This window comes from Saccopteryx bilineata, chromosome 11 (genome assembly GCF_036850765.1).
Source record: "Saccopteryx bilineata isolate mSacBil1 chromosome 11, mSacBil1_pri_phased_curated, whole genome shotgun sequence".
In the NCBI taxonomy this organism is placed as follows: domain Eukaryota; kingdom Metazoa; phylum Chordata; class Mammalia; order Chiroptera; family Emballonuridae; genus Saccopteryx; species Saccopteryx bilineata.
The window spans coordinates 38,703,784-38,717,710 of NC_089500.1; positions in this window are offsets into that span (position 1 = coordinate 38,703,784).

Sequence of the window (13,927 nt, forward strand, 5' to 3'; positions counted from 1 at the left end):
CGCTCCATCCACTGCGCCACCACAGGCCAGGCAATTTCACATAAATCTCATACTTCAGAAAATTTATTTTGGAAAATGAATTCTAAGAAGTTTTCAAAAACAGAACAATTTTAACCATATCTTATTTAGTCGCATTTTCACTAAATAATGTTCCCTATCTTGACTAAACAGTAGTTCTATTTAATACATATGCAACAAGATTGGGGGGGAAAAAGAACTGTAAATGTATATAAAAAAACTAAGTTTTGAAAATGTTAGCAGCTTTGCTGAATCATCTAGCCATATCCATATTTATCTGTATGAAAGTAACTATCTCTCAAAAAAAAAATAGAATCTTGTTTAGTGTATAACTTATCAATATTTTTAAAGTACAAATATTTTATTTCAAAAGTAAAGTTTCTAATAACTCCTACCAGAGGCAAATGCTGCTTCCAGTGGGTATATTCTGAAATCTCTTTTAGACATATACGCTTTTATTAGAATAAAGCTTCTAAGAGTTTGACTATTTTTGAATATTCACAGTCTTTTCATCATAAATTATCATCTCAAAATAGTTTAATTGGAACAGATTTTAACTACTCAAGGTCACAGAATGGAATAATAATTTAGGGGCACATTTGCACCCTCAAACACATTTCCCCTCATTATGCCCTGTATTTCATATTGCATTAAGCTACAGAAAGGGTGAGTCAGAGATGCCATTAAGGTTGTCAAGGCTTAAAATCAAAAGAATGGATAAAAACGGTATTACTCAAATGTGTCAAAATGGAACCCAACCATGCCCTAATATTAATAAGTCCATTATAAGCTGTATTGATTAAGAAAGCTTACTAATCATTGCAGGACATATCACTGAAATGTTTAATGTGTTCAAATATTTTAAGATATAACCAACCGAATAAGCTGTCAGCATATGCTTAAATGACAATCAATCATGTATTGTTTATTGAGTAAATGCACTGAGTTAAGGACCACTGAAATATAAAAGCAAATGGATACAGTTCTTTTTGTAAAGGACCCAGCACTGAAATTAGGATATAGAATATATATGCTTGTGTAAGTTATCTATGTTGGCCTATGTTTCCCAGTTAATTTTTAAAGGTCTCTCCTTTTTATACTTTTTTTTTCTTTTTTTTTTTTTTTTTTTGGTATTTTTCTGAAGTAAGAAGCAGACAGACTCTTGCACGCACGCAACTGGGATACACCTGGCATGCCCACTAGGGGGCGATGCTCTGTCCAACTGGGACATTGCTCCATTGCAACTGGAGCCATTCTAGCACCTAAAGCAGAGGTCATGGAGCCATCCTCAGTGCCAGGGCCAACTTGGCTTCAACGGAGCCCTGGCTGCAGGAGGGGAAGAGAGAGATAGAGGGAAAGGAGAAGAGGAAGGGTGGAGAAGCAGATAGGCACTTCTCCCATGTGCCCTGGCTGGGAATTGAACCTGAGACTTTCATACTCTGGGCCAATACTCTACCAGTGAGCTAGCTGGCCAGAGCCCTCATTTTACTTTTCAATTTACATGCTTGAACAACAACAAAAATAAAGATATAAAGCATTTAGAAGTTGCATAAATCTGTTCATGTAAATAGCACCATATATTAGTTTCTTATATATGGTTTCATGTAATTCTTCTATGTAAGGCAAGCAAATATAAATATACATTCCTTCTACATTTAAAAAGGTATCATATTGTATATATATTAATACATATATATGTATATATACTGTAAATAACATTGAATTTTTCAATTAAAATAATTTTTATATGTATAATGCTTCACCATTTTTTCCTACCACTGCATAGTATTTAAAAATGTTCATTAAACCAATCTTTTATAGTGAATAGTTAAAGTTTTTTTTAATGTTTCCTGTAACAAATAATATAGCAACAAATACTTGAGTGTTTACAAAAAGTCTCATGTGGCCAGATATATTTGTAGAATAAGTTCCCTGAAATAGGACCAAAGGGTCAAAAACAAATGCAAGTATTTCATCTGCCTCTAGACAGTTGATATTATATTTCATTCCCAGTGGCGATTCATGGAAGCTTAATTGCACTTTCTAAACTGAAATACTCTGTGTTTCCTTAAAAACAAAATAAAACAAAACCAGGGTTACCATGGCTAAAATAAAATGTATTTGTGTAATGAAAAAATAGCTTGTTTCCTTTTCATAGAAACAGGATGGCATGAAAGGTACATTTAGTCATAGAAACCAGTTTTGGTTTCCATCATACAGAAAAAAAAAAACAAAAACACAAAACAAAACTTGTTCTTCAATGGAAGACAAAGGCTCACCATTCATCCTAAAGTGTTTCCCCCCGTATTTTGGCATGTTACATTATTTCATAGCACCTTCCTCACCCATAGTAGCTATTCTGATATGCCAGCTTAGCAATTTTAAGCATCCAAAAAAAAAATCTTTTTAGTTTGCAGAAATCCCTTTTCCCTCATAAATTTTCAGATTCGACCAATAAAAGACTCTCCCATTTTAAAATTCATTAAGATCCCGCTAAATAGAGAATATTTTCTGTCCAAGTGGATAAGTGACCTTGAAACCTAAACACTTGACTTATAAAAAGCTATTTCATTCTTTGGTGAAACACTGTCAAGAGTGTTATCTCATTGTCAAGAGTCTGACAATTCTCATAACTTTACCTTACTGTATTTATGAAAGACAGAAACCCCACACCCTGCAGTGGCAGAAAAAGAAAATGCAGGCAAGATTAGAACAGCCAATCCAATGACAGCGGAATAAATTGCCCTGGTCAGATCCACATGAGCCTGATTCTTATTATTGCTTTCTTTTATTAATGAATTTAGGAATCTTTTTTTTAAATTTAGATTTATGTGGGTTGCACAAGGAAAAGAAGTATACTTCCTTTCTGTTTGGGGGAAATCTGAATTATATTTTCTGCTTAGCTGGAAAGAATTCACATTTAGTTCTGAACCACTTAGAAGCATCACATAGTCTTTAAAGAATTAGAACTACTACTTCCTCAGTGTCAAAGAACATAGATCCAGTATTCTAGGATCCTTATGTATTCTTTATCACCTTGAATACAACCCCCAAAACTTAAGAGGTATTGTTTGCGCTATTTTAAAATGTAATGGAAACAAAGGTAAGAGAGATGAAATAACATCTAAAAATTAAACACCTAGTATGTAGCATCTTTGGATTTGAAATGTAGTTCTTATGCCATAACTTTTTTTCTTCTGGAAGCAGAAATAGGATGTTGCCTCATATTTTATTTTACATGTATATACAACTGATTCTTGCTACTTGTTCCAGAAAGTCAATGCAAACACTGAATTAGCAAATACTGGACCCTTGCTGCTGGGAAAATACAGGGTTAGGTTACTGTATGGCTTGGCCACAGCATCTCATCGACCAGTGAAAAACCTAGTTTTATGTGTGATTCTGCTTCAAGATACCTTATTTAATATATATTATTGATTCATTACAATAACACAAGCCTGAAAGAAACTTATCTAACACATGTATTTTCCCTGTAAGACACCCCATCGGTTTCTTGCACTTCAGAACATTAGACAGCACTTTAACACTGTGCATGAGGACCATATTGAATAACAACAACAACAACAAAAATCAAAAACAAATGCATAAAAATGTAAAACACTAAACAAACCACATGAAGGACACTTGTTTACAGTATGAGAGCTGACAAAGGCAGTGTCACCTTGTTTGATTGCAGCTGGGAATATGTGCCTCAGGAAACTCTAATATTTACTGCCGTACACATGTTCATGAATAAACATGAAATCACTTTTGAGTATTTATTTGGGGATTAAAACAAATTTTAGAGAGTGAATGAATTCACAAATATGGAATCCATAAATAACGAGTGGAACGGTTAATTTTATGTGTCAACCTGACTGAATGATGGGATACCCAGATATTTAAGTAAACGGTATTCTGGGGTCTATCTCTGAGGGTGTTCTGGATGAAATTAGCATTTGATCTCCGTGGTGTAGGTGAGCATCTTCTAATCTATTGACGGCTTGAATAGAACAAAGAGGCAAAAAAATTTGTCTGTTTTTTGTTGTTTGTTGCTTTTTTCTTTTTTTTTTTTTGTTTTGTTTTGTTTAGTTTTCCGCCTCATTGCTGAGCTGGAACATATTTCCAGCCCTTGGGTGCTGTGGTTTCCAAGCCTTCAGACTGAGACTGGAATCTACACCATCATTTGGTTCTCAGCCCACTAACCGTGGACTGAATGAAATCACTACATTTTCTGGGTTTTCAGTTCACAGGCAGCAGATTGGGAAGCTGTCAGCTTTCATAATTGTATGGTCAAATTTCTTATAATAATACCCCTTGCCTTTTCTTTCTCTGTCTCTTTCTCATACATTTTACCATTCTCTCTCTCTGAAGAACCCTAACTAATCAAATGCTACAATTAGAATAGGATATATACACACACATAAACAAACACATACATGTGTGTTAGTATTCGTTTTAAGCTTCTGTTTCTCAATATACACAAGAGGAAAGAATACTAATAAGTATCAGTACTAACATTGGTGTTTGAAGGGCCCCATAGTTAACACCTTTCTACAAATTGAGTATATAAGTATTTAAAAGAAATATGCAGATGAAAGTTAAAATATTAGCTTAGTTACTGACAAACTCTACCTGGAGGATATAGTTTAATTCAATGCAAAGATGGACTGCCTAATACTTAACCCCACAAATTTGACTTACCAGTCCAACTAGGCAGTGCAGACTGAAAGGAAGCCTGATGCCATAAATTAAAGAGCATGAAGGTACAGAACAAAGAGATGTTCGAGTCAAGAAAGTGAGTTGATGAACACCTGCTGACAGTAACATAAGCCTTTCCTTTTAGAAGCAAACAGCAGATGTAATGAACTTGTGCTTCTGCCTATTAAATAATGTTTACTGTCATTTTCTAGAATCTTCCAAGGTATATACATTTTATATACATTATCTTATGTAATTTTAAGTTAATTCTGAGATACATATATGAAAAAATTTCCATTTTATACATAAGTAAATTGATTATCAGAAAGATTAAAATTTTGATCTGACTTCCACAATTAGAAATGGTGGAGTTAGGGTCTTTATAAAAATCCAAAACTCCAAAGTTCACAAACAGAGCTGCTTTTCAGATAGTATAAAAATTCACTTACCCTCTAAAATCAAATATAAATTCAATGAGTTATTTTCTTTTTATATGAATATGATTTCTAGGGTCATTCAATCTTCAGATGTCTGGCTCAGTTTGTTCAAATTTCTCACAGTGGTAATTCTGGGTTCCCTGATGTCACTTGACATGTGTATTTTTCACATCATTTTCTTACTTTATCATCTGATTGACATTTATATTTTAGTTTAGACCAGGTGCACCAGAACCAGAAATTAAGAAGTCCTAGTTCTGCCTGACCAGGTGGTGGTACAGTGGATAGAGAGTAAAACTGAGACACGGAGGACCCAGGTTCAAAATCTTGATGTCGCCAGCTTGAGCACGGGCTCATATGGTTTGAGCAAGGCTCACTAGTTTGAGCCCAAGGTTGCTGGCTTGAGCGAAGGGTCACTCAGTCTTCTATAGCCCCTGATCAAGGCACATATGAGAAAGCAATCAATGAACAATTAAGGTGTGCAAGGAAGAATTGATGCTTCACATCTTTCTCCCTTCCTGTCTGTTTGTTCCTATCTGTTCCTCTCTATGTCTCTCTCTGTCTCTGTCACAGAAAAAGGAGTCCTAGCTCTTTAAAAACACTCCTAAATACTGTTTTACTTGAGAGCAATATGATATCCCCAGAACAGAACATCAAATTCAATCTCATTTAAGAAGAAATTATTATGTCTTTTGTTTTAGTATATTTCAGATTCCTGATTGTTTTTACTTATTCACTGGTGATTCTTTTAAGTACATTCCCTAAGTAACTTGCTAGACCTACACCTTTTAAGTCCTTCCAATGAAATAAAGAATCTACCTATGAAGTTGATATATTTAAATCACTTCCATGATTTTTTCTCTACCTACAAATATATCCAGCCATTTTAGGAGTGTTTTCTAAAAATTTATATGTAGTCATACACATATATATCACATATTTCAAAATTATCTGAGTATTTGTTACCAATCATCTATCTCATTGAAAATAGTTATAAGTTCTAATTTTTTGCACAAACCACGCTTTATACATTTTTTTTATGATTCTCAGGTAGAACACACAATGAAGAATTAAATATGTGGAAAAGGAGAAGATCTACACTGGGGAACTGGGTCCAATACTGCCAACGCCTAATTGTTCTTTGAAGAGTGTTAATTTCTTCCTCACAGAATCCCTCTAATCTCTGATGCCCAGGAGAGCAGCTATAGATGAAGAAAAAATCTGAATATGTAACTCTAATATGCAAGAACTATTCCTTGTTGTTAAGTGAGGACCATTATTACTAACTACAATCTTTGATTCACTGCCAAACAAGTCACACATAGAAGCAGTGGACAAGCAGCAGTCCTACACTGAGCGACAACCTCCAATAAAAAATTCATATGGGGCCTGACCTGTGGTGGCTCAGTGGATAAAGCGTTGACCTGGAATGCTGAGGTCACTGGTTCGAAACCCTGGGCTTGCTTGGTCAAGGCACATATGGGAGTTGATGCTTCCAGCTCCTCCCCCTTCTCTCTCTCTCTCTCTGTCTCTCCTCTTTCTCCCTCTCTGTCTCTCTCTCTCTCTCTCCTCTCTAAAAATGAATAAATAAAATAAAATAAAATAAAATTTAAAAAAATTTATATGGCACCTTGGCCAGGTAACTCAGTGGGTAAAGTGTTACTTCAGCACACTGATGTTACAGGTTCAATCCCTGGTCGTGACATTTACAAGAAACAATAAGTGCACAACTAAATGGAACAAAGAGTTGATGCTTCTCTCCCTTCCCTTATCTCTCTCTCTCTCTCTCTCTCTCTCTCTTTAATGAAAATATTAAAAAATAAATAAAAAATTATATATGTCAGCAAAGAAGGAAAGGAAAAAGCAACTTTTCTTTCTGTGTAGTGTTTTGCTCTTTGGTTTCGGAAGTTGGTGGCATCCCTGTGAACTAAGTGAGATGATAGGGGCTGTCTTATCAGCTTGGGCTGCCATAGTAAAATTCCACAGACTGAGTGGTTTAAACAACTGACATTTATTATCTCACCATTCCAGAGACTGGAAATCCAAGATCAAGGTGCTGGCTAATTCATTCCTATGAGGGCTCTCTTCCTAGCTTACAGACAGAGACCTTCCCTGTTTCCTCATCTGGCAGGAAAGAGACAAAGAGCTCTAAGACTCTTCTCTTATATGGACCTCAATTCTGTTGGATTAGGACCCTACTCTTATGCTCTCATTTAAACTTGATTTGCTCCATAAAAGTCCCCTCTTCATATGTAGTCACATTGGGTGTTGGGGCTTCAACATATGAATTTGTTTACCTGTACATTGTGGGGAGCACACACAATATTTAGTACATACAGAGGCAAAGTTAATGGATTAGGAATCAGACTTGAAGATAGAAGTACAGGATTTTCGTGATTATTTGGACACATGGTGACAACAGCAGTTAACTGGAGAAATCAAAGTTATTAGACTGTGTTTGTATAGCAGGCAGATGGTATAAGTCATAATACCAACTTATCTATAAAAATAAAACAAAGACTTCAATATTATTACTTTATAACTTAGTGAAATTAGACTAATATTGATACAAATAACTACATCTAGCTGTTCACATACAGATATGCATTGAACTTTCTTTAATCTAAGCTAGAAAGAATGGTGCCTGACCAAGCAGTGGCCCCGTGGATAGAGCGTCGGACTGGGAAGCGGAGGACCCAGGTTTGAAACTTCGAGGGCACCAGCTTGAATGTGGGCTCATCTGGTTTGAGCAAGGCCCACCAGCTTGAGTCCAAGGTCGCTGGCTTGAGCAAGGGGTCACTAGGTCTGCTGTAGCACCCCGGTCAAGGCACATATGAGAAAGCAATCAATGAACAACTAAGGTGCCGCAACAAAGAATTGATGCTTCTCATCTCTCTCTCTCTTTCTGTCTGTCTGTCCTATTTGTCCTGCTCTGTGACTCTGTCTCTGTCACAGAAAAAAGCTAAAATACATGGATAAAATATTGCAGCATTTACCTTAATAAAAACATAATAAAAGATAAAGTTTTTTCAGTAAGAAAAAGATCCTAATCATTAGTGAATGCAGACAATTTTTCTCAGTGTTTATATCTTAAATATAACATGAAATAAAATAGACTCATGTAGTAAAGCATATCAACTTTAGAAGACTTATGCCAATGTTCTTAATAGTTAATAAATTTAGATGTAGACCTTGGAGTTATTCTTTTATTCCCTATAATCTTCCATTCATAATCACCACAAACAATTTTATTAGCAACTGTATCTATTGAAAAGCATTACTCTCTCACTTGGTGTGTGAAAATATAGAAGCATTATCTTTCAGAAAAAAAATGGCAACTTCCTGGCCCTGGCCAGTTGGCTCAGTAGTAGAGCGTCAGCCTGGCTTGGAGGAGTCCTGGGTTTGATTCCCAGCCAGGGTACAGAGGAGAAGCACCCATCTGCTTCTCCACCCCTCCTCCTTCCTCTGTCTCTCTCTTCCCCTCCTGCAGCCAAGGTTCCATTGGAGCAAAGTTGGCCTGGGCGCTGAGGATGGTTCTGTGGCCTCTGCCTCAGTTGCTAGAATGGCTCTGGTCACAACAGAGCGACGCCCCAGATGGGCAGACCATCGCCCCCTGGTGGGCATGCCGGGTGGATCCCGGTGGGGCGCATGTGGGAGTCTGTCTGACTGCCTCCCTGTTTCCAACTTCAGAAAAATACAAAAAAAAAATGGCAACTTCCTGAAAAACAAAAATAAATAAATATCAATGAAGAGAATAAAAATATAAATTACATGTTTATAAAATCTTCAATATTTAATAAATCATATGAGATCTATACATGTGTACATCTCCATAAAATTTTAAAGTATAAAATATACACTAAAATATTGTGTAAGATTGAAAGTTAAAAGTTTTTGATATGGCTTCATATATCCTGAAAACTTCTACATCATTGTTGAAAAAGACAATAGAATTTGTTTTTGAAAAGTGAAAGAAGAGTGATAGAAAACATCATAAAGTATCATTTAAAATACTACTAGAATAGCCAACAAAGTCAATTCTATTTTGCAAAAATCATTACCTATATTTGTTTAAACCAGGTAGTTTTTAATTTGTGTAATATCCTGTTGTCAGTTTGTCTCTGGAATTAATAAAATGGCATTCACAGGAGCAGAATTTATTTTGTATAATTACTAAAAATTTCAAATTATATTTTTAAGCTTGCTCATAATAATTTTACTGAATGAAGCAATCATATTATAGGATGTATCTTTTATGTGTTTCAACTTTGGTGTCTTTACATGTGTATCTTGCTCTAGAACTATATTTGTACATTTTTCATTCACACCTTAACTTGATAAATCTAAAGAGCTGCTGTGTATCCTGAGACTTGTATGCAAGCAAATTCTGAATGCAATGTAAGATTTCCATTGCATCTGATAGCGAATAAATTTTAAAATATTTTCCAGGTAGTTTTGAATTTTTATGAGCTGATCATAATAGATAAACTTTATTTTTCAGTTAGCTGTAATGTTTTTGAAGTAAAGTATGAAAACACACACACACATACACCTTTACATTTATCCCTTAAAATGTTTAAGATCAATCATAGTTAAAATATATCAAAATGGCTAACAGGAACTGAGCTTAAGCTTCCAAAAGTTGATATTATGTTTTTCTCAGAGAAATATAAATGTATTTGAATTTTTGAGTGTATGCAGTATAGTGGCAGACAGCTTCTAAAATAACAGACTTTAACCCCTGCTGCAGTGTGTTCATACCCATGGGTAATCTCCCTCAAGAATGGGCTAGCCCTGGTGACTTCTTTTCTTTTCATTTTTTTATGTTTTAGGTGAGAGGAGGGAAAATAGTGAGGCAGACTCCCACATGCACCTTGAACAAGATCTACCAGGTAACCCTGTCTGGGGCCTATGCTTGAATACTAAACTATTTTTAGTGCGTGAGCCTAAGGCTTGTACCAACTGAGCTATCCTCAGCACCCAGGCCACCGTCAACCAAATCAAGCCACTGGCTGTGGGGTGGGGGTGGGGGGGGGGGAAAGGGAGAGAAGGAGGAGAGGGAGATGGGAAGTAGCAAATGGTCACTTCTTCTGTGTGTCCTGACCGGGAATCAAACCCAGGACATCCATATGCTGGGCCAATATGCTAGCCACTGAGCAACCAGCCAGGGCCAGTGACTTGTTTCTAATGAATAAAATACTACTAAAGTGATGGGATGCCACATCTGATGCTAGAGTATAAAAGATTGACTTCTGGTTCATCAGAACTCTCTCTTGCTCATTCTCACAAAGCCAGTTGTAGTGTTATGTCTTGTCCTATGAAGAGGGTCAATGGCAAGGAAGTGAGGCAGCTTCTTTACTAAAGAACTAAGCGAGAGCCAGCAAGCAACTGCAGTCTTCACTCAGTCCAACAGCCTGCGAGACTCCGTATCTTCTCAACAACTACCCAGAGAACTTGGAAGTGGATCCTACCTGCGTTGAACTTTGGGATGACGGTGGTAGGCCAAAATCCTGAATGCAACTTGTGGTACACCCAGGGACCCATAAAAGCCACATCCAGATTCCTGATTCACAGAACCTATGAACTAATACATGTGAGGTTTTTAAGCTGCTAAATATGGATAACCTGTGCAGCAACAGATACTTACCTAATAATTAAGGTAAAATTTTAAATTTAGGGCAATAATAATGTTCTATTACATAAAATGATTACATGCTGTTATGGCTCGATGTTCTTTATATTCTACTTATTTGTTTCCGTGTCTGCAAAAAAACTCAAAGAAAGAATGTTTCTACTATTGTTTCCAGATAAAACCTTATCTTATTTACATTATTCTAGTACTAAATTCACATCTAGTTTTGATGTCAAAATAGAAGAACTGTAAAGAGTAAATTACACTATACATGGAAAAGTACCTAGCTCAATGCTAGTCACTGTGAAAGTGCTCAGGAGGTATAAGAAAACAGATGTGTGCACAGGATGGAATGTCGGGAGGCAACGTGGGCTTAGCTGTTTCTTGATCAATTTGGGTTTATCAAAAGGGGTTGAGAGAAACAGTTTGGAACCAAAATCTTGATAGGACTAGTGGAAAATTTCAGTCCTTCGGCATCTTTCATAGATACATATTTTAGATTGAACTCCTTTTTAATTTTTTTTAAGATCAATTCTTAAATTTTCTGTAGGAGGATGTTTAGAATGACAGAATAAAAATAAAGTGTGAAATACACATTCACAGGCTTACATTTTCAAATTTAATAAGCACATGATTTTAACAGGCATACAAGTTGAAGAGCTAAAACGGGGTGGGGGGCTGTGGAGAGAATAGCTGATCTTATTTTTATATTTTAAAATTCAAAAATTTAGATGTACTGGTTCCCATGGCTTTTATAACTTCTCAGATACACACTAACTAGAATCATTCTGTAGAATAGTTATATGAAAAATTAACATTGCAACATGATTGTAACAATTAAAGCTGTCTTCAAACTCTTGCTGGTCTTCCTTTTGAGGAGTACAGGAAAAATTTACTTCCCTTTGGATCAAGATTAGACTTTTTAACTTGCTTGGCATATTGAATGTAGGAGAAGTGATGTTGTAGGATTTCCAAAGTCAGGTAGCTTTTCAGCCTTCACCTGAACCATTCATAATGCATTCTTTAATTGAAACCTACATCCATATAAGTAGAGCCACCTAGAGACTACTATAGCAAAGAGGCCACATGTAGGTCCACAGCTGAATTGAGTCCAACCATCTAGCTATCTCCACCATTGACCAAACATGAGAATTAAGACATATGGACCTGGCAATCACAAGTAGCAAAGGAATTACCCAGTTGAACTCTCCTCAATTTTTGGTAAACTATAGCAAAAATGTTTGTTGTTTTAAGTCACAATGTCAGGGTAGTCTGATACACAGCAATCAGTAACTGGAAACATCATCATCTTCATCTAGTTTTAACCTTAGTGTTTAATGTCTAACAAAATAGGTAGTCTCAAAGTGAGTAAAACACAATTTGCAACATTATCCTCAAGTGATAATTTAGGCCCCAAATTATATAGGACAAGGGTGTCATTGAACACCCAGAGGAGAATCATAAAGAAAAAGAAAAAATAAAACAGAACTGGAGGATTTTTATAGTGGAACCATTCTGTGTGACTTTGTGAAAATTTTATACTTCTGCTTTAGTCACTGTGGTACAAAATATAAAAATAAATAGATATATAATATATCTCTGCAAATGCGTACTTACATATATGTATGTACTTACATATAGTTATTTTTATGTAGAAGTTCTGGGTTTAAAAGCCCCTCTGTTTATTATTCTATGTAGACAAATATTGAATGAAATTTACCAAAATATTGCAGTATAGCTTCTAAAATCCAGAAAAGAAAAAAAAAAAAAGGAAAAGAACGTTTCTAAAAACGCTCTGTTTCTAAAAAGACTCATAGCTCTTTATGAACCATATACTTTAGCACAGAAATTGTTTCTTACCTCCCCCACCCAAGGGGAAGAAATTTTTATGTAGGTTAACATTAAAAACATAGAAAGTGATAGTTTGACTAACAAATATCTACTGAATTTTCTTCTCCAAAATCACAAGCTTATAAAGATCAGTCTTGTACACTAAGCAAGACTCTGAAATAAATGACTTCAGTTGATAGAACATTACTGATGATTTTCCTTAGTGATGGCTAAGCATGATTTTCAACAATAACAACAACAAAAAGAAGTAAAGAAAAACCAAGACGCAGAAAATTTAATAAAAAGCATTTATTTGGCATATGCCTCAAACTAGAGTTCTTTTTAGAAGCAACCACGTTTAATTTACCATTTGTTGGCCCTGGCCGGTTGGCTCAGCGGTAGAGCATCAGCCTGGCGTGCGGGGGACCCGGGTTCGATTCCCGGCCAGGGCACATAAGAGAAGCGCCCATTTGCTTTTCCACCCCCCCCCCTCCTCTCTGTCTCTCTCTTCCCCTCCTGCAGCCAAGGCTCCATTGGAGCAAAGATGGCCCAGGCGCTGGGGATGGCTTCTTGGCCTCTGCCCCAGGCGCTAGAGTGGCTCTGGTCGTGGCAGAGCGACACCCCGGAGGGGCAGAGCATCGCCCCCTGGTGGGCAGAGCGATGCCCCGGAGGGGCAGAGCATCGCCCTCTGGTGGGCAGAGCGTCGCCCCTGGTGCGCGTGCGGGGTGGATCCCGGTCCGACGCATGCGGGAGTCTGTCTGACTGTCTCTCCCCATTTCCAGCTTCAGAAAAATACAAAAAAAAATTTTTTTACTATTTGTTGAATTTTCTTGATTCTCTCCAAATCAGCAATATTAAGCTTATACTCCTATGTCATGTCTTATATCTATTAAGACTGATAAAACTTAGATATTTTCTGTTGACATTTTTCATTAACATTCAACTATGAAAAATAATGATTTAGTTCCCATATACATTCTGGCCCCTTTCTCCTCTCCTTAATTATTCTTATTTCTTAATTTTGCAATTCAAATTCAAGATGTGTGCTTAACATTTTACCCATAACTCAAATAAAATAACATTTTAATACAAAATATTACAAGATTCCAATTAACTTACTTTTGAAAATTCAACATAACATTTAATAATTTTTGTGAGAATGTGTCAGATTAAACATTAGTTTTCAAATATAATTACAATAAACCTAAACATTATATGACAAAATTTTTAAAAAATACTGATAAAATGTATCTACGTAATCCAGATTGTTCCCTTTCAGACCCAGGTGTAAATTCTTCAAGGAGGGGTT